The sequence below is a fragment of the Chrysochloris asiatica genome, unplaced genomic scaffold (assembly GCF_000296735.1).
Source record: "Chrysochloris asiatica unplaced genomic scaffold, ChrAsi1.0 scaffold00277, whole genome shotgun sequence".
Lineage (NCBI taxonomy): Eukaryota > Metazoa > Chordata > Mammalia > Afrosoricida > Chrysochloridae > Chrysochloris > Chrysochloris asiatica.
This window is the reverse complement of record NW_006408795.1, coordinates 1,927,203-1,949,138: the sequence shown is the minus strand read 5'-3', so window position 1 is coordinate 1,949,138 and position 21,936 is coordinate 1,927,203. Positions and strand designations below refer to the sequence as shown.

Below are 21,936 nucleotides of genomic sequence, written 5' to 3'. Positions count from 1 at the left end.
AAAAAAAAAAAAAAAAGACTGTCTCTTAGGGCAACAGTCTGACATGTGTTGCCATTTCTTTACTCTTCTTATCCTTGACTATGACATACACATCATCTCCACACTGAGATCACAGTCATCCTTATGTTCACTATCGTGAAATAAGATTGCTTTTACAACATCACCTCTTTCAAGAACGCTAAATGCTCCTCCTTTGTGGCCAACTTCTCTACTTCATCTGTCTCTACTTCATCTGCAATATGGATCTGTTTCTTTTTCAACAGCATAACGTTATAAGCACTTACAGAACTAGCCTGTTCATTGTTATTAATTAAGAAGTCTATTTTATCTCTGCTTTCCAGTTGAACATTCCCTTCAACATATTCAGGGGTGTCAGTCAGATAAAACATTCATTATTCAGGGAGGATTTCTGGTTTTCTCATCATCAGTTTAACAGCAATGGGTTTCCAAGTCTGCAAGTCAGATGATATTCAAATTCATTATAATTTTACAAATATTACACTTTCAGTAGATTTTCTGATTCTTCTTTTTCAGCACAAGCTTCAAAGGATGAACATGGCTAGTATTTAAAAAAAAAAAAAAAAGCAGAGCAAGAGAAAAATTATCTATAAAGCTAATAAAGAATACCACTGTCACTGCACTGGCCAATCTCAAAGTACACCTTGGAAGAAAGCAAAGAATACTAGCAGGACTGGGAAGTGCTCATTCAAAACTGTCAAGTAGACACAAGTTTTCAGATCAAGTGTTGTGTCTTCAACTTAGTGTACTCTTCTTTGGTCTTACTGTTGGTTATAAGATTTCATCCTTGCCTGATATGAACTTGAAGCAACAGTTTCAAGAGGTCAAGTCTGTTCCGTTACACTTCCCACCCAACACCTCAGTGCCCGTTCTCCAGTACCCCTATAAGCAGCGTGGCCCGGTACATAGGTGACGATCTACTTTGCCAAACATGAGGACCTTCTCCAGGGACTGGACCCTCATGATACATGAGAAGAGGTCTCATCATCCTTGCCTCCAAACAGCGTTCTGGCTATACTTTTTCCAAGAAAATTTATTCGCTCTTCTGGCACATTTCATATTCTTCACTAACAACATAATTCAAATGCATCAATTCTTTTTCAGTTTTTGTTATTCATTATCCAGCTTTCCATGCATATGTTGTTGTTGTTGTTATGTGCCTTGGAGTCAGTTCCAACTCATAGTGACCCTGCATAGGGTTTCCGAGGCTGTAAATCTTTACGGGAGCAGAAAGCCTCATCCCATACATATGAGGCAACTGAAAGTATCACAACTTGGGTCAGGCACACCTTTGTCCACAAAGTGACATCTTTGCCCTTTAACACTTTAAAGTATCTATGGCATCAGACTTGCCTATCTGATTTCTTGACTGCTACTTCCATTAGTGTTGATTGTGGATCCCAGTAAAACGAAATCCTTAACTTCAACTCTGTTTCTCATTGGTCCAATTGTGAGGATCTTTGTTTCCTTTACATTTAAGAGTAGTCCATAGTGCCTGTATGTTGCTGTAATGCTGGAAGCTATGCCACCCGTATTTTAAATGCTGACAGGGACACCAATAGTGGACAGGTTTCAGCTGGGCTTCCAGATGAAGACAGACTCAGAAGGAGAGACAGACTACTTCCGAATGTTTAGCCACCAAAAACCTTATAAACAGCAACGAGATACTGTCACACAGCACCAGAATACTGAATACTGAAACATGATGAAAAGCACCAGAATATTGTCAGATATAGTGCCGGAAGATCTGTTTGTTCTTTTGGCAGCCCTTGGCACTTTCAATATTCTCCTCCAACACCATAACTCAAATGCATCAATTCTTCTATGGTCTTCGTTTTTCACTGTCCAGCTTTTGCATGCATATGGACCAGCAGCATTGGCCATTTTGAATCTGACAACCACATGCTTCACTATGGCAGGAATAACAATTAATGAGAAATGGCATCACATTCATCATCAAAAAGAACACTTCTAGATCTATCTTGAAATATAATGCTATCTGTGATAGGATAATATCCATACGTTTATAAGGAAGACCAGTTAATACAATTACTATTCAAATTTAGGCATGAACCACTATTGCCAGTGATGATGAAACTGAAAAATTCTACCAATGTTTTCAGTCTGAAATTGATCCAACATGCAATCAAGATGTCTTGATAATTACTGGTGATTGGAATGCAAAGGTTGGGAGCAAAGAGGAAGGACCGGTAGTTGGAAAATGTAGACTTGGTTATATAAATGATGCTGGAGATAGCATGATACAATTTGCAAGACTCACAACTTCCTTATTGCAAATACTATTTTTAAACAATAATGATTTACACAATCAACTTCACCAAATGGAATACACAGAACTCAATTTTACTACATTTGTAGAAAGAGATGGTGAAAATCTCCAGTTCATCAGCCAAAACAATCCCATTGGCAAACTGTAACAGACCATCAATTATTCATATGTAAGTTCAGGCTGAAGCTGAGGAAAATTAAAACAAGTCCATGAGATTCAAAATATGACATTGAACATATCCCACCTGAATTTAGAGATCATCTCAAGAATAAATTTTATGCTTAGACACTAATGATTGAAAACCAGAAGAATTGTGGGATGACATCAAGAACGTCTTACAGGAAGAAAGCAAAGGCTCATTAAGACAAAGAAAAAAGAAAAGACCAAAATGGATGACAGAAGAGACTCTGAAACTTACTCTACAGAGAAAAGATGCTAAAATAAATGGAAGAAATAAGGAAATAAAATTGCTGAGTAGAAAACTTCAAAGGGTAGCTCAAAAAGACAAAATCAAATATTATAATGAAATGTGCAAAGATCTGGAGTTAGAAAACTAAAAGGAAAGAACACACTCAGCATTTCTTAAGCTCAAAGAACTGATGAAAAAAATCAAGACTCAATTTGAAATACTGAAAGATTCTATGGGCAAAATACTGAACAATGCAGAAATCATCAAAAAAAGATGGGAGGAATATACAGTCACTGTACCAAAAAGAAAAAGTTGAGGGTCAGCTATTTTAAGACACAGCATATGATCAAGAGCCAGTGGTACTAAAGGAAGAAGTCCAAGGTGTGCTGAAGGCATTGGCAAAGAACAGGGCTCCGGGAATTGATGCAATACAAATTGAAATCTTTCAACAAACTGATGCAGCACTGGAGGCACTCAGTCATCTATGCCTAGAAATTTGGAAGACAGCTGCCTAGCCAACTTATTGGAAGAGATCTATATGTGTGTCCATTCCAGTGGCCTAATGGAATGTGGAAATCATTGGATAATATCATTAATATCACATGCAAGTAAAATTTTGCTCAAGATAATTCAAATACAGCTGCAAACGTACATTGACAAGGAATTGCCAGAGGTTCAAGCCAGATTCAGGCAAGGATGTGGAACCAGGGAAATCATTGCTGATGTTAGATGGATCTTGTTGGAAACAGACAATACCAGAAAGATGTTTACCTGTGCTTTACTAACTAAGCAAAGGCTTTCGAGTGTGTGGATCATGAAAAGTTATGGAAAACATTGCAGATGAGTATTTCATTATCTGAAAATAATAAGCATCCATTATCATTAAGGAACCTGCACATAGACCAAGAAGCAGTTGTTTCAACAAAACTAGAGGGATACTGAATAGTTTCAAACAGGAAAGGTGTGCACCAATGTTGTATTTTTCCATCATCCATGCTTAGCAAATAATCTGAGAAGCTGGGTTACATGAAGAAGAACGTGGCATCAGGATTGAAGGAAGACTAATGAACAATCTGCAATATACAGATGATACAACTTTGCTGAAAATGAAAAGAACTTAAAATACTTACTAATGAAGATCAAAGATCACAGCCTTTGATATGGATTTCACCTCAATCCAAAAAAAAATAAAATAAACAAACCAGAAATCCTCACCACTGGAAGAATAAATAACCTCATGATAGATGGAAAAAAAGATTGAAGTTGCCAACGACTTTATTTTGCTTGAATTTACCATCAACACTCATGAAACCAGCAGCCAAGAAATCAAACAACATATTGCATTAGACAAATTTGCTGCACAAGACTTCTTTAAAGTGCTCAAGAGCAAATATGTCAATTTGAGGACCAGGATGCACCTGACCCAAGCCATGGTATTTTCAATAGCTGCTTATGTGTGTGAACGTTGGATAATGAATAAGGAAGACTGTAGAAGAACTGATGCACTTGAGTTATGGTGCTGAAGAAGAATACTAAAGGTCCCAGGAAAGCAAACATATCTCTGTTGGAAGGAGTCAGAATGCTCCCTAGAAGCCAGGATGGCCAGGCTTCATCTCTTCATGTTGTCAGGAGGGACTAGTCCCTGGAAAAGAACATCATGCTTGATAAAGTGGAGGAACAGCAATAAAGATGGAGACCCCCAACAAGATGGATTGGGTTCAATTATAGGAGTAATTGTGAGGATGGTGCAGGACGAGGCAGTGTTTGGTTCAATTGTACAAAGGGTCGTTATGGGTTTGAACATACTCAAAGTCACTTAACAACAACAACTTGGCAGTAGATTTGCCCATCATTTGAATTCTTGAGTGCTGCTTCCATGAGTGCTGATTGTGGATCCAAGTATAATGAAATCCTTAACAACTCATCTTTTCTGTTTTTCATGAGTTTGCTCATTGGTCCAGTTGTGAGGATCTTTGTTTCCCTTATACTGAGGTGTAATCCATACTGAAGGTTATAGTCTTTGATCTTCATCAATAAGATCTTCAGATCCTCTTTACTTTTGGTAAGCAAGGTTAGGTCCTCTGCATATCACAAGTTCCTAATAAGGCTTCCTTCAATCCTGATGACTCATTTTTCTCCATATACTATAACTTCTCGGATTATTTGCTCAGCATACAGATTGAATAACTATGGTGAAAGGATACAAGGCCGACACACATCTTTGCTGATTTAAAATTACTCAGTAACCCGCTGTTCTGTTTGAATGAGTGCCTCTTGTTATATGTAAAGGTTCTGTAAGAGTATAGTAAAGTATTCTGGAATTCCCATTCTTTACAATGTTATCCATCATTTGTTATCATTCACACAATTGGATGCCTTTGCACAATCAACAAACAAAGGTAAACACCTTTCTGGTATCCTCTGCTTTCAATCAAGATCCATCTAGACGTCCAAGACATCTAATGCTATCCATACTTCCATGTCCTCTTCTGAATCAAGCTTAAAATTCTGGAAGTTGCTTGTCAATATACTGCTGAAACCCTCTGGTTTAGGAGGATGCTCTAGGATAAGCACTGAACTGCTAACCACAAGGTCACCAGTTCAAACATCTAGAGAAAGAAGAGGCTATCTGCTTCCATCAAGATTTACAGCCTTGGAAACCCTGTACAGGTTGGCTATGAGTCAGAATGGACTCGATTAAAGTGGGCTTATTTTACGTGCATGTGATACTGATGATATTGTATGATTTCTGCATTCTGTTGGATCACCTTTGTTTAGATGGATCTCTTCAGTCGGCCGACCAGATAACTGTCTTCCAAATTTCTTTTTGGCATGGGCAAATGAGGACTTCCGGCATTGTATCCATTTATTGAAACATCTCAATTGGTACCTGGAGCTTTGTTTCTCGCTAATGAAGTCATTGCAGCTTGGACTTGTTCCTTCAATACCATTGGTTCTTCACCATACCTCTTGGAACATTTGAATGTTACCAGTTCCTTTTTGGTACAATGATTCTGTGTATTTCTTCCATCTTCCATTGATGCATCCTGTGCTGTTCAATACTTTCCCCATAGAATGCTTCAGCATTTCAAGTCAAAGCTTGAAATGGTTCTTCAGCACTTATAGTTTGAAAAATGCCAGATGCATTCTTCCTATTTTGTTTTCTAGCTTCAAGTCATTGCATATTTCATTATAGCACTGTACTTTTTCTTCTCAAGCTTCTGAAAGCTTCCGTTCAAGTCTTTCACTTAATCATTTCTTCATTTCACTTTAGCTAGGACTCCTGGGGTGGCTCTGTAGGATCAGTACTGGACTGTGAACCACAGGGTCAGCAGTTCAAACTCACCAGCTGCTCCTTGGAAACCTATGAGTCAGAACCGACTTGACAGCAGTCAACAACAACAACTCTATGTTCAAAACAAGTTTCAGAGTCTCTTCTGACATCCATTTTTGTCTTTTCTTTGGTTTCTTTTTTAATGGCCTTTTGCTTTGTTCGTGTATGGTATCCTTGGTGTCATCTGACAAGTCTGGTCTTTAGTCATTAGTGTTCAATGCATCAAACTTGTTCTTGAGATGGTCTCTAAATTCAAGCAGGATATACTCAAGAGCACATTTTGACACTCAAGAACTTGGTTTAATTTTCTTCAGCTTCGGCTTGAACTTACATATGAGCAACTGATTGTTCTATAATCCTGGACTTGTTCTGACAATGCTGACCTTCTCCATTATTTCTTTCCACAGATGTAGTTGATTTGATTCACATCCTGCAAGGTTGATGTGAATAGTTGCCATTGGTGAAAGAGGTATTTGCAATGAATAAGTCACTGGTCTAGCAAAGCTGTCATTCAATCTTCAGGGTGGTTTCTATCACCAACACCCTATTTTCCAACTAATGATGCTTCTTTGTTTCCAACTTTCACATTCCAATCACCAGTAATTATCAATGCATCTTGACTGCATTTGATCAACTCCAGACTACAGAAATTGGTTAAAAGTCTTCAAACTGACAGACTAGCAGTGTGTCTACACACACACACACACACACACACACACACACGTGTGTGTCTCTGATGGTAAATAAAGTGTTGCTAAAAAAAAAAAAAATCATGTTATTGTTTAGTTCGATGGAGCTAATTCTGACTCATAGCAACCATCTGCATATGGATTCCGAGGAGAAACTAGTGTATTTGAACTGCCGTCCTTGTGATTTGCAGTCCAGTGCTTATCCTACAGTGCTACACCAGGAGTCTCTCTCCCCCTTCCCCCACCCAAAAATAAAAATCATAGACACCTTTATTAAACAAAAATATCCAAATGTGAAGCTATTGTTTCTTGACATGTCCACACATTTCTAAAGGCAGTGTTTCCATCTCTGTAATCCTTCCTAAAGAATTCTGCACTCTTCATTTTATACCACCGTCAAAATGGCAGTCTGGGAATTCTCTAAGGACTCAAGTTGTGTTGCTTTTCAATGTTTTTTTTAGTTTGTGGAACAAACAGAATCCTGAAGGGTCAAGATCAGGACTGTAGGGTAGATTGGGTTCCTCAATGAAATACTCATAGGACAGCCTTGCTACCCTTGAAAACTGAGCATGTACACTGATAGGATAAAAAAAGAAAAAAATCCCACAGTCCAGCTCTCCTAACTTTTCTCTAAACAATGCAGTTTTAGATTTTCTTAAAACTTCTTCATAATAAGCCCTCATGATTATTCTGTGTCTTTTGAAGAAATTGATCAAGATGATCCCTTGGTAATCACCAAAAGAAGTTGCCATAACCTGAGCTGACTTCTCTGCCTTGAATTTAATTGGCCCAGCATAGCCCCATGGAAGCCAGTTTTGATTGGATGTTTTTTTGAAGGCACTCTAACCCGACTAAGACAAGTGGATCACTGAGCAAACTTGTCTTCAGCCATCCACTGATTACAGAGATATGCTTGAACATGCTTTGTTGGGAATAAACCTATGCATGTATGTATGAACTGGGACCCTTGTAGCAATAGTGTTCAACTTACATACATATATATACACACACATATATATGTGTACTTGTAACATTTTTGCATGCACAATTCAGTGCTATTAATCATGTTCATCATGTTATACAATTACCACAATTCATTTCCAATTTTTCCATCACCTTTAACAGAAACTCAGTACCTTCTAGACAATGACGACGTCCTCTTTCTTTTCCCTCCTGCCCCTGGTAACAACAAATAAACTTTTGTCTCAATGCATTTATCTATTCTAGATAGTTCATGCTTATGGTACTGACTTATTTCACTCAGCATAATTGTTTCAGGATTCATCCATGTTGTAGCAGTTATCAGAAACTCACTTCTTTACGACTCAGTAATAGTCCAGGATCTATCACATTTTGTTTACCCATTTATATCTCGATTGCCATTTAGGTTGTTTTCATCATTTAGCTATTAAGCATGATGGTAAAATGAATACTAGAGTACTACAAATCTGCTTGCATTTCTGTTTTCAATTATTTTCAGTATACTCATAAAACTAGGAGTGAAATTCCTGGACCATATAGTGATTCTTTTACTTTTGCCTAGTGGCTAAGAATTCTAATAATCTCACATAACTTGAAACCAATGAGAAGCTGAGATGACTTAGTGTTTGACGTCTGTCTATCCCAGTTCTCTTTTACCTTTATTCTACAAAGCTCTCGGGGGTTCCAACTCAAGTCTATCAGACACATCTTTCTTCCCACATGCCCTGGGGAAATGAAACTACATTATTTGTCCGCCTGTCCCTACAAAAGTGTTCAAAGCCTTGCTCAATTTCTTACTCTGTCTGCCCCTCCACCAGGACTGACTCCTCTAGAGAAGTTGTTGTTAGGTGTGGTTATGTGGATGCCAACACACAGTGACCCCACGTGGCAGAGTAGAACTGTCATATGTCATTGCTACTGTTAAACACTGTGGAGTCAGTTCTGACTCATAGCAACCCTGTACAGGGTTTCTGAGGCTTAAACTCTTCACAGAAGCAGAAAGCCTCAACTTTTTCCCATGGAGCAGCTGGTGTGCTTGAATTGCAGACCTTGTGGTTTGCAGTTCAGTGCTAATTGTATGAAGCTGCCTGTTCCCCATAACTGTCATATAGGGTTTTGTAAATTGCAACCTTTAAAGCAGATCTCCAAGTCTATCTCCCACTGGGTGCATTCAAACTGCCAACCTTTCAGTTGGGAGGAGTGACCAGAAATATCATCTGGTTCTCTTCTCCTGGATCTTGGCCCTTAACTCTTCCCTGCTTCCATAGTCTGCTGATCTTCTTATATTTTCTTCTGATTTTCTAGTATTCTCTCAATGGGAGGTTAGTCAAATCACTACTTGAAACAGAACTCTACTTGGGATCTTTGGTATAGAAATTGCTTTGAATTTTGCTCTTCAGTAGACAGTAATGAATTGATATAGAAATAGCAGTTTCTAAATAAAGAACATGATATATGTCATTCATCCCACTGATGTTGCCAATATAGTAAGCTTACAAATATGAGTTTATTCTGAATGGTTTATACGTTGTTCTAACTGAATAAATAAATCTCACCACTGACATCTTCTAAGCTAGAGAACAGACATTAAGTCATTTTGAAATGTTCTTAGAATAAGAATCTAAATTTAAAAGAGCTATTGTGGAGGTTAACATGATGCATAATGAGGAGTAGTGTGAATGTCTTCTGGTGCTTACATTTTAGAAATGTACTTCCTTGTTTTACTTTTATAAAAATACATGGTAAGAATTAATGACTGTTCTCTGGTACAGAATGCCTCATCTGATAATTAACATTTCTTTGTATCTCATTAACATTTTATACCAGGCAAAAAACTTGAGATGTTCAGAAAAATGGTGGTGGAGGGCATGGAAAAGTTATCTGCTTCTCCCCAGTAATGCAGAACACATCAGTCTTGGTTGCTGAGGAGATCAGAACAGATTTTCAGAAACACAGTCAAGCAGTTTTTAAAATGAGATTGCTAATTTTGAAAATCATCATTCTTCAGTATCACATTTAAAAATAAAGAGTCAACAGAAGGGTTTAAAATCCAATCTTAGAGTAACCAAGCTGGAAAGGATTCTCAAGGAATACTGGTTTCAACCCTCTAACTTTCACAGCAAGAGCTTACCCATGCTCTTTTTAGTAGATACTGTTTTCTTTCAGGTTTCCTCAGATTCTCTCTCTAGTTAGGTCCTATATGTCTATTTGACCCTGGGAAATTTACTTGACATGCCAAGCAATGAGTTTCTTTACTTATGTTATTTAAACATTGAGGAAACTAGAGATTCTTCAAAATCTTTTCCAGCTGTGAAAGTCTACAATTGATTTATTCATTCACACCACAAAAAGTAAAAAGTGTATAATTATATGACCATTCTTAAACCAGATTTAAAACAAAGCTTTAAAAATTCCTAGTATTAATTCATACCTAAAAGAAGAACTGATGCATTCAAACTGTGGTGGACTTCCAGAAGAACAAAGAAAACAATCTTAAAAGAAATACTACCAGAATGTTCCTTAGAAGTGAAGTCGAAGAGACAAGTCATCAGAAAAGACCAATCACTAAAAAAGGACACCATATTTGGTGTGTAGGTAAAATGAAGTGGAATGACACAATAGTCACAATGATTGGCTCAAACAGCAATGACCATGAGGATGGTGTGGCACCGAACCGAGCAAGGGTTCATTCTGCCATGCACAAAGTTGCCTTGAGCCAGGGCTACCCTGAGGGCAGTTAACAATACCCATGTGGATTAGCATTGGAAGCCACACAGCCATTGTGCTGAGGAGTGGAAGTTCCTCAAATTAGAAGGCTTGACAGGGCCCACTCATGCATTCAAACTCATGGTGGACCATGGTTTACATGCATCTAGCTAAGTGAATTCATGGATTCAACTATTCATTTTCAGTAAACACAGTATGAACCAGAGAGTTTAAAAGATTCTTGCATGGAAATCTTGGATTGCTCATTAACAGATAACGAAGAACGGAGTGATCTGATACTTCTTTTCCTAGTGGGAGTGCTTTTTTAGGGACATGTTGAGGTAAGAGACATGACAATTAACTTAGATCCAAAAAAGGCAACCAAAAAGACTAAAAATCATTCTTAAGTCTTAAATATGGATATACATATAGTATCATTAATGATAAGTATAATTTTAAGTGTATAGTATGACTTAATTTAGCAGATAAGGATAATTAGATGCCATTAAGATTAAAAAGATAATTAAAAACAAGCATCTGAAATATTACTAATAAAAATTTTTGTAAATGTAAGTTTTTTATATTTTTAATATTTTAAAATATTTATTCTTTAATTCTTTTCCATTTATTCTTTTGCTAAATAATCACTTTTTTTTTCAGTATCTTAAATATATGCATCAGACTGCAAAGTTGTTTGAACTGGAAGGTTGGTGGTTCAAGCTCACCAGCTGCTTCTTGGAAACCCTATGCAGGGTCGCTATAGGTCAGAATCGACTCGATGGTACTTAACAACAACAACGAATATATAATAATATTTGCAGATCTTTTAATACATTACCCATAATACATTTTAAATGAAAGAATGACAAAACACAACTTGTACATGTAGTAAGATAAGGGATCACTCAAATTTTGTGAAGCCTGAAGCTTTTATAATTCTTAGGAAAACAATACAAAATTAAGTATGGACATGAATATTTTTAAGAAGCAATTTCACCACAATAAATTATAATGTTTACGAAGCTGATGTATAACACAAAAACATAATGCTTTTCAATTAATTCATTTCTTGATCTACTTCTGTCTATAATACTCCTTTTTCACATTTTGTTTTACTTGTTATTGTAAATTGCTGAAGGTTTACAAAGCAAATTAGTTTTCTACTCAACAATTCATACACAAAGTAACATCACTTATCCCACTTTCTCCTTTCTATTCTAGCCCTTCTTGCCTTCTGAACTTTGTCCTTTTGATATCAAATGGCTGATTATTCTCAGGAGCACTTACCTCCCCAGTAATATTGTTCCCTCATAGATCTGTCTGTCTACTATTAGGCTGAAAATGGAAGCATAGGGGTAAGTTCAGTTTCAGACTTAAAGGGTGACTGAGGGCCACAGTCTTGGGGATTCAACCACTAAGCCTGGTCTTTCTTTTGGTTTTGTTCCACATTTTTCTCCCATTCTATCTAGGACCTTCTAATGTGATTGCTTTCAAAGTAGTCATTAGTGGTTGCCAGATACCATCTAGTTCTTCTGATCTCAAGATTGTAGAAGCTCAGGTTTCAGTAGTCCATTAGTCCATTGGACTAATTGTTTCCATGCATTTTTAATTTCCTTCACTCTTCTTTGCTCCAGATGGAGAGAGACCAATAGTTACTAAGATGGCTGCTCTCGAGTTTTTAAGATCCCAGTCACTACTCACCAAAGTAAAATGTAGAACACTGTTTTATGGACAACTGACCTTGGTGTTCCCTGAGACTGTGGTTCTGAGTGCCCAGGCCCAGAAATTCATTCCCTCAAAGAGTTTGGTTCTGGGTAAGAAGTTTAACTTTGCTCACTGTATGCATCATAGGTAAATACATATGTAGAAATATCCTGTATCAAACCTACATAAACAGGTGGGTGTAGTCCCATCCATTGTCCTTCCCATACTTGTTCAACTGGTGTGTAGATTATTGTTATTATGTTGTTGTTGTTAAGTGCCATCAAGTCGGTTCCAACCCACAGCGACCCTGTACAGGGTTTCCAAAGAGTGGCTTGTGAGCTTGAACTGCCTACCTTGCGGTTCAAATCGACCTTGCTGTCCAGGGAATATGATTGTCTATATGTCCTGGTGTGGTGCTGCAGGATAATGTACTGGACTGCAAGGTGGGTTTGAAGTGCAAGGTCAGTGATTCAAACTCACCCGTCATTCCTCGGAAACCCTATACAGGGTTGTTATGAGTTGGAACTGACTCAATAGTACTTAACAACAACAACCACCTCTCTGTTGCCTTTGACTCTTGTACTCCGTCTAGCTGAACTTGTTTTATAGAACAAACACTTGGTCATACAGTAATGGTTTGCTATGATGCTGAAAGCTATGCCACAGATATTTCAAATACCAGCAGGGTCACCCAGAGTGGACAGGTTTCAGCAAAGTTTCCACACTAAGATAAACGAGGAAGAAATGCCTGATGAGCTACTTCTTAACATGAACCAATGAAAACTTCATAGATTAAGACAGAACCTTGTCTTATAGAATGCTAGCAGATGAGCTCCCTAGGTTGGAGGAACACAAAATGCCCAGTGGCCACCACAGTGGACTCTAGAGCATATTAACAACCTGGAAGATGGCACAGGACAGGGCAACATTTTGTTCTGTTACGCATGGAGTCGCCATGAGTTGACACCCACAACAACTGCTACTTCAGCAGATCGTATCTATCATTGTTATATAAATATATATACTTAAGAAATAAGTATACATCTTTGTCAGAATATATGACAAGCTTTCAAAAATTCATGGAAAAGGAATTAAAAGATAATGCAATTTTCTCACTAACTTTTTGATGTCCTCTTGTACTAACAAAAAATTTGGACACTACTGGATTAAGAGTCCAGAGGTAAGCATAGTCACGGAAGGCTGAAGAGTATGCAAGAATGAGATGATGCTGGAGGACCTTGCATATGAATGTAGACGTATTCAGAAAGGAATGGGGAGGGGATTTCAGCAGAAGAGTGATATGAACAAATTTTTATTTGTGATAGTTACTTTGGACAGAATTGGAGGTTGGATTAGAAGAGGACAAGGCTTCTCCCTTTCTATTAAAATGTTTTTTCTACTACCATTTAAGCAGATTTCTTCCTTCACACACGTGAAGACCTGGTGTTTAACAACTTTCTCCAAAAGCTCTCCATCAGCCCTGGCACTGAGATCCTGTGGTGGGGTATGCTCTGTAGGAGGTTTAGCAGCATCTTTGACCTGGCCCTACTAGATACTAGTAGCAAAGCCATTCCTATTCATGGAGACATCAAAATGTCTCCAGACACTGTCAAATGTCCCCTGAGGGTGCTCCCAATTGAGAACCAAAGGTTTGAACAAAGGAACTACTCACCTCCAAGAAAACAGCACTCCATTCCTTTAGGCTGTAAATTAAAACAACCTTTATTCCTTCTCCATTGGATGTTTTTATTTCCTTCATTCAATTATTTTATGTAGCAGAAGTACCCTCTTTTAATATTCTAGAAGAACTATTAGAACATTTGAAACATGACTATAATAAACCCACACTGACATCCTTTCAAAATGAGGCTTTACTTTTGGAAGCAATATCTATTTAATTTTCAGTCTTTGCATTTTATCATATAGATGATCACCTCTAGTGTCTGGAACATTTTTTTTTCCCTGGAGTTTAACTTGAATTTTGTCTTGGGTATCTAGTGCTCTTCCAGAGTTCCTCTGAATGACATCAATCACTAAACCACTATCATTTATATGCTTCTTCTCAGTGTCAATTTAAATTGAACATATCACATTTTAACAGGACTAATAGACATGCTAATTAATGGTCTGATATTGCCAATACCACAGCTTAATAGTGCCCTAAAATGAGTACTTCACTCCCTCACACCCTTTGGAGAATACGATCAAGCATATCTACATAAATATACAAATTCTCAGCTCCACTGCACATTTTTATTTTCTCAGAATAGCACTAAATCAAGATGCTCTTGAGAATTACATCTTACCTCCCAAAGAGAGAAGATAGCTGTTAGCAGAATTTTATTGTATTGTTGAAGTTTGATATTATTTCCTCTTTACACATTTTCCAATTTTTCACTAAAAAGTAAATTATTCCCAAACTCTGATTGAATATTACCCTTGTCCATTCACCTGAATTTCATTCACCATATAAAATCCTAAAATGGTCTTTTAGTACACCTGCATTTCTAGTTATTTGATCTGTATAAATGATGCCACCATTTCTATGTCTGAGATGAATTAAAATCTAAGTTCCTTATATGCCACATATAGAAAACCATGAGAAATTATCATAGAAATTCAAAAAATAATAGATTCTACTAATAGGGAACTAAACTAAAAATTTCATCTTTATTTCTGAAAAGCAATTTTTTTCATTATTTTTGTTTTCAGGAGATCAAAATGTCCTCTTGTGCTTAAACTCACAGTGATTTAAAAACAAAAACAACTTATAAAAATGGTATTCTCTGAATTTTTAATATCCCTGCTGGTTTGCTTTGGATTTGGGTACTTTTTGCCACTGTCAGTATTTTCCCCCTTTAGCATTTGCTTGCTTCCTGTATCACACAACACAAAAGCTAAGCATAGCAACAAAGCCTGAATGGGGGGCACTTTCCTGCTGGGAGCACTATTTAACTGGGGAGCTCTGGTAGCATAGTGGTTACGAATCGGGCTGCGAATTGAAAGGTCAGCAGTTCAAAACTACTAGCTGTTCCACGGGAGAAAGATGAGGCGTTCTGCAACCGTAAAGATTCACAGCCTTGGAAACCCTGTTCAGTGTCACTATGGGTCGGAACTGACTCGATGCACTTAACAACAATAACAACAACATATGCTTTGTGATCACACAGAATAAGTACCTTGTTGGGTGGGGGTGGGGCTGGGGCACTGAGTCAGTCTGTACAAGGATTACCTCAAGCTGGAAGAGACATTTTCAGTTCAGACCTGGTTCTACAAGAAACGGAAGTTTCGGCACAATTTTGCTTTTGATATTATGGCTTCTCTACTTCAACTCTGCCTCCACTTTTTGTTTTTCTTATAAAGCACGTTCTAGGTCCCAAGGAAGGAGCTCTGGTAGCATAGTGGTTACGAGTCGGGCTGCTAATCTCAAGGTCAGCAGTTAGAAACTACTAGCCGTTGTGTAGGAGAAAGATGAGGCTTTCTGTTCCCTTAAAGATTTACAGCCTTGGAAACCCTGTAACAGGGTCGCTATGAGTCAGAATCGACTCCACGGCACATTACCACCATCACCACCACAAGGTCCCAAGGTGTGAAGTAGGTATTAAGGGTCAAGGACTCAGTTGGTGCCAGCTCCCATTCTTCCTCCTGATGCACAACCTTACGCTGCTGGAGAGCTTGGCCTCGCCCATCTGACACCTCTCACCTGGCAACCCAGTGGTACCTCTGCCTGCACCTCCTCACTGGTGTCTCTACTGTTTTCTCTCTGGGGGAATAATGTATTGTGGGCATCAGCAAAAACAAAATAAAACACAAATGTCTACCAGCATCAACAGAAAAGGGAAAGAACCATCACCTGATGCAATGGGCTTTAAAAAGTGGTGGCCAAGAAAGAAGTATTGAAGAGCAAAGATGTCAGCTTGAGGACTAAGGTACGCCTGACCCAAGCCATGGTATTTTCAATAACCTCATATGTATATGAAAGCTAGACAGTGAATAAGGAAGACCGTAGAAGAATTGATGTTTTTGTGTTATGGTGTTGAAGGAGAATACTGAAAGTGCCATGGGCTGCTAAAAGTACCAATAGATCTGTGGTGGAAGAAGTTCAGCCAGAGTGCTCCCTGGAGGCCAGGATGGCCAAACTTCGTCTCTCATACTATGGACATATTGTCAGAGGGGACCAGTTGCTGGAGAAGGATATCATGTTTGATAAGGTGGAGGGTCAGAGAAAAAGAGGAAGACCCCCCCCAGCAAGATGGATTGGGTAAGTGGCAGCATCAATGGGTTCAAGCGTGGCAACAATTGTGAGGTTGGCCCAGGACGGGGCAGTGTTTTGTTCTGTTGTGCATAGGGTCGCTATGGGTCGGTACCAACTCGATGGCACTGCACAACAACAACAAGAATAAAGAAGATTCTTGCGTAAGGTAGAAAGACACAGCATGGCTAGCCTTCAAGCTCTTTGGAAGACTGTTGTGGAATAAGTCCCAAATAGTGTTTTCATCATGAATTATTTTCATGATCACAATACAATCGGGTCTGCATCCTACTTAGGTGTGCTTATTGTTAAAATATGCTATTTTAAAATATGTGATAGCACTATCTAAAATATCATTTCAATGCTTCTACAAAAATCTCAATCACCAATTTGGTTGAGACGTGAACTCTAAAGTAATTATTAGTTTCAATAATAACAATACTCTAATTGTTTCTCCATCAATTTCCAACATTAATGAGAAAAAATAAGAAATTTCCATGAATAACAAGTAGGACTTTACCATTTCAAAAGACTCTCCCACCTACCTTGTTTAATTCTCTAGGAACAGTCAGAATTTGGTATTTCCTCATAATAGATATAGGTTTAGAGTCCTGGTGTGGTACTGTAAGATAAGCACTAGACTGTTAACTATAAGGTTGGTATAAATCCAACAAGATTGCACTATAAGAAGTCCTCTCATTTCTACTGACTCCTAGTATGAGGATGGGTATAACTATAAAGATTGCAGAACTACAAAACAATAGAGGCAGACTGACTGTTACTACAAGAACAAGCAAGTTGCTTGCCCAGGAAACATCAAGGCAAGTGGTCAGGTCCCCTCAGGGCAAACCTCCTTCCAAGATTAAGGCTCAATGGAAATACACGCTCTGATTGGTTACCATGTTCATCGCTGATAAGCGGAAGTGAAGGAAAAACAGCAATGAAGCTGCAAGCTAAGCCCTACAATGTTCAATAGACTCCTGTGAACCCGGGTGGAGACCTGGTTGGCCAGCAGTGTGGCAAGACCTGGGGACTCTTGGGCCCAGAGTCAGTGACATAGCCACAGAGGACTAGAGTGGAGAGTGAAGTGTCCAGTTGATAAGAAGAGAGGGCATATGCATAAGAAGACCCACACTTGCAGATAATACCCACTTGGACATTGGCTACCCAAAGTGGGGGGGCTACAAAGGCAAGAAGTGACTGGCTTACAGGCTTTCAAGAGGGAACCTAGATCAAGAGGGCATGGAGCTAGGTAGAATCACCATTGAGTAGTATCCAATTTGTCTAGGCGGGGCTGATGAAATGAAATGCGTATAGGTCTCTTGTGATACCATAGTAAATAATTGCTATCAGGACTGCTTGTGAGGGTTGGAAATGTAAAGGTAGACGTTTTGTAGGAAGGAGGGTAGTGACTGACTTTGCAGTCTAGGAGCAGAGGTCCCTGGGACCATCAAGGGAGAAGAGCGGAATGCAGGACCCTACCCAGAGAAGCAGTGACGCCTCAGATGGCGGCAAAGACAATGACGTGGACAGATGGAGCAGTTGGGGACTTTAGACCCAGAGAGGGAGAGGGGCTGTGTGCTGACGACCGGGGGGCAGGCTTGTAGTGTATACCCTTTGGTTGGCTGATGATGCACGGAGGGGATTGTAACCATGGCAATGTAATGATATACGATAGGATGAATGTAAAACTAATGTTCTCCCATGTAAAGTATCACATAATTCACAATAAAACATTAAAAAAGAAAAAGATTGCAGAACTACCACACACTACACTAAAACGTTATCATTTCTCATGGAATCTACGTCCTGGACTCACTTCCACACTTACCCCACCACGTTTTCAAAAACCACCGATAGTTTCTGCCTCTGTTAGAATTATCTTTTTATTCAAACACACCTAGCCCAATTCCTGTTATTAAATGATCAATAATTACTTGACATCAAGCATCTGAGCACCCTGGCAGAGCAGGTGTGAGAAAACTGGGCAGGAGAGATCTTTCCATAGAAACTAAGTGTCTTTAAACCAAATGGAAGCTCCATGATCTTAATCTTGGCCTATTTTCAGGCAAAAGCAAAGAAAGAGATTTAAGAACTCCAGAAGAAAAACAGAAAAATAAATATATAGATATTTCCATATAGAAATATGAAGCCCTGGTATACCACTGTACAATAAGCACTGAATTGCTAACTACAAGGTTGGCAGTTCAAACCCACCAGAAACTCCTTGGAAATGTCTATATGTGGTTGCTATGAGTCAGAATAATAAACTCGATGGTACTTGTTAAATGCTATGGAGTCTGTTCTGACTCATAGCGATCCTGTATAGGGTTTCCAAGGAGCACAGATAGATAGATATAGATATGGATATTTGGTAGAAGCAGATGTGCCTGTGGGGCAAAGAAAATGGACTTGAAGTGGGGAGGCTGTTGGACAAGCCACTCATTAAGTTCCTTCACCTTGATGCCATCCACTGCCTACCATGGAGAAATTAGGCTGTCACTGGTGTGCAACTTCTGGTTCCCTTAAAATAAGGCTATTTTAGAGAACATACTAATCCCTGAATTGGTTTAAAGTCACACCACAGTTTAATTATAGTTTTGAACTGGATTAAAGTCACTGGCCCAACTGGAAAAAGCATCCTCCTCCCATTGCCAGTTTTATTACCTGCTCCATCCACTTATGAGATGACTGTATTTCACTGTTGGATTCAGAATTGACTTGAACCATTAATATAAGCTACTTTTCCCTTTAGAAACCAGGTCAGCCTTTCTTCTGAAAATTCCTCCCACCAAACAAATCATTTCCAAAAACATCCTTTGTACTGTATATAGGACATGGCGTCAGGAACTGAAAGGGGCTTTTAGAACCATGGAGTGACACAGAATAAACACGTCATATGAAGGAAATTTTCATTCTTTCTCCCTCCCATCTATTAGCAGCATACATCAAAAAAGAAAACGTATAACTAAAAAGGGCCATCCTTTTACCTGTTTGTTACTCTAAATGTCAAGCTTAAATGGAACTCACTCGTAAATTTTTCTTATAAAAGTATTCCTGCTTCCATTTCTTTGTTATAGCAAGTCTAAAATAAGAGCTAGCTTCTTTGGTGTTTGTATTACCACATTAAAAAAAAACAAAAATTGATGAAAACACAGCATGCATTCTAAGTGTAAGAGTTTTTATGGACAGATCAAGCAGTGAATTCTACTGGTGGCATTTCAATCCCTGCCATACTGCCATTATGGAAACACTAAAGGTGTCCAAAAACAAGTCATCCATTTCCAAACATCAAAATTCCCTCCGAGAACCAAATAATTGAACCCCACACCTGCAACAAAACCCAACTCGGAAAATCAAATAGACACATCCCCAACCACTCAATGCTAAAGAGCATTTTACAGTTCTCTTGGACCAGACCCAACAAAGCCTAGAGGTTCTGAAATTCCATAAAGAAAGCCAATTTGACAAATGAAAAAAAAAATTTTTTTAAAAACCTTTTCCCTATAATTTTAAGGAGTAAACTATTTCTGCAAAATTAGGGGGAAGAGGGATGGTGTTCAAAAACATGAATAATCCTTATATTGGGACTTTCATCCTAGAAAACTTATACCTACCCACATCACAAAATCCACCTGTTTGGGGGAAGAAAGGGGAAGCTCTGAAAACCAAGAGAACTAGAATGCACCCCAAGCCAGGCCTTCAGACCTGTTCATGCCAGCTGACACCCTGCTGAGAATTTGCCTTTTACTAGGACTCATAACCCACTCACCAGCACATATTGACAACAACCCCAGATATACTAAATCAGCATCTACAGCCTAACAATATCCCCAAGGTAATTCAAATTGTAGTCTACTCATATATAAGAATTGCCAGGGGATCTCATGAAAACGTACATTTTGATTCCGTGTATCTGGGGTAGAACCACAATGAACCCCTGAATCAAAGTCCTGACCCAAACTCTCCATATACTCGCTAGGTGTTCCTATTAGGTTGTTTTTGTTTTGTTTTAACTTTTATCTTGAACTGAATGAAGGTTTACAGGCAAGATCATCAGTTTTACTTTCATCAAATTATGTATTTTGTTTCATCTCAATGATTGCAATCACCCTCCATGCAACAACAGTTATCGCACTTCCTCCCACCTTTCCAAATGGTAAGCATACCTTACTAGTGTTGTTGTCCCCCCCATGTGCCTACCTACTGCATGGCTGACAAATTGGGCCATGAGGGTCAGAGTTCCTTTCCAGACTGGAATGGTGGTTGAGGGCCACAGTCTCAGGTCCCTCCAATCTCTTTCTGACCAGTTAAGCCCAGCCTTTATTATTATTGTTATTATTTATTAGGGCATTTGAACATGTACTACCTGAATTTAGAAATCATCTCAAGAACAGCATTGATGCATTAGACGTTAAGGGCTGAAAATCAGAAAGATGATGGGATGGCATTAAAAACATCATACAAAAAGAAAGCAAAAGGTCATTTTAAAAAAACAAGGAAGAAAGAAAAGACTAACTGGAAGAAAACAGTAGGTGACAGAGCTACATAGAAACTTTCCATGCACAGCTCGTGAAGACAGTCAAATATTATAATGAATGTGCAAAGACCTGGAGTTAGAAAACCAAAAGGAAGGACACGTCCAGCATTTCTCAAGCTTAAAGAACTGAGGAAAAAATTCAAGACTCAACTTGGAAATACAAAAGAATTCTTTAGACAAAATACTGAATGATGCATAAAGCCCAAAAATAAGATGGAAGGAATACACAGAGTCACTGTACCAAAAAGAAATGATCCATGTTCAACCATTTCAATACATAGCATATGCTCAAGAGTCAATAGTACTGAATGAAGAAGTCCGCTGTACACTGAAGGCACTGTCAAAGAACCAGGCTCTAAAAATTGAAGGAAAACTGATTGAAATCTTTCAACAAACTGATACAGCACCGGCCACCACGCATGTCACCCAAAAAGAGCAGTGGCCTAAGAACACCAATGAAGCAGCGAACTAAGCCCTGCATCGTTCAGCAGACTACTGTGAACCCGGGTGGAGACTCGGTTGCCCAGCAGCGAGGTGGGACCAGGGAACTATTAGCAGCATACATCAGAAAAGAAAACGTATAACTAAAAAGAGCCATCCTTTTACCTGTTTGTCACTCTAAATGTCAAGCTTAAATGGAACTACAAAGGACTAGAGTGGAGAGTAAAGAGAGCAAAGCAGACACAAGAACACCCACACTTGCAGATGATACCCACTTGACCTGGCTTCAATGACTGGATGAACAGAACTCAACCGGAGGAAGAAGGAAGAGAGGGAAGAAAAAAAAAGTGTCATCTGATACAACTGAATGAACTGGACCTACACATATAACTGCAGTAGCTCAAAAGAGGAAACAATTACTGGCTACAAGAGTTATTCCAATCCCCTCCATACAAAGAGTGAAAGAGTGGGAAGGGTTGGGCAACTTGAACATTGGCCAGCCAAAATGGGGGGAGGGATACAAAGGTAAGAAGTGACTGGCTTACAAGCTGTCAAGAGGGAACCTAGATCCA

General features: G+C 38.7%; 1 pseudogene; it reads right to left on the bottom strand.

Annotated features, from left to right (window-relative positions):
- LOC102810563 overlaps nucleotides 1–21,936 on the bottom strand; it is a 45,337-nt pseudogene that overhangs the window by 11,352 nt on the left and 12,049 nt on the right.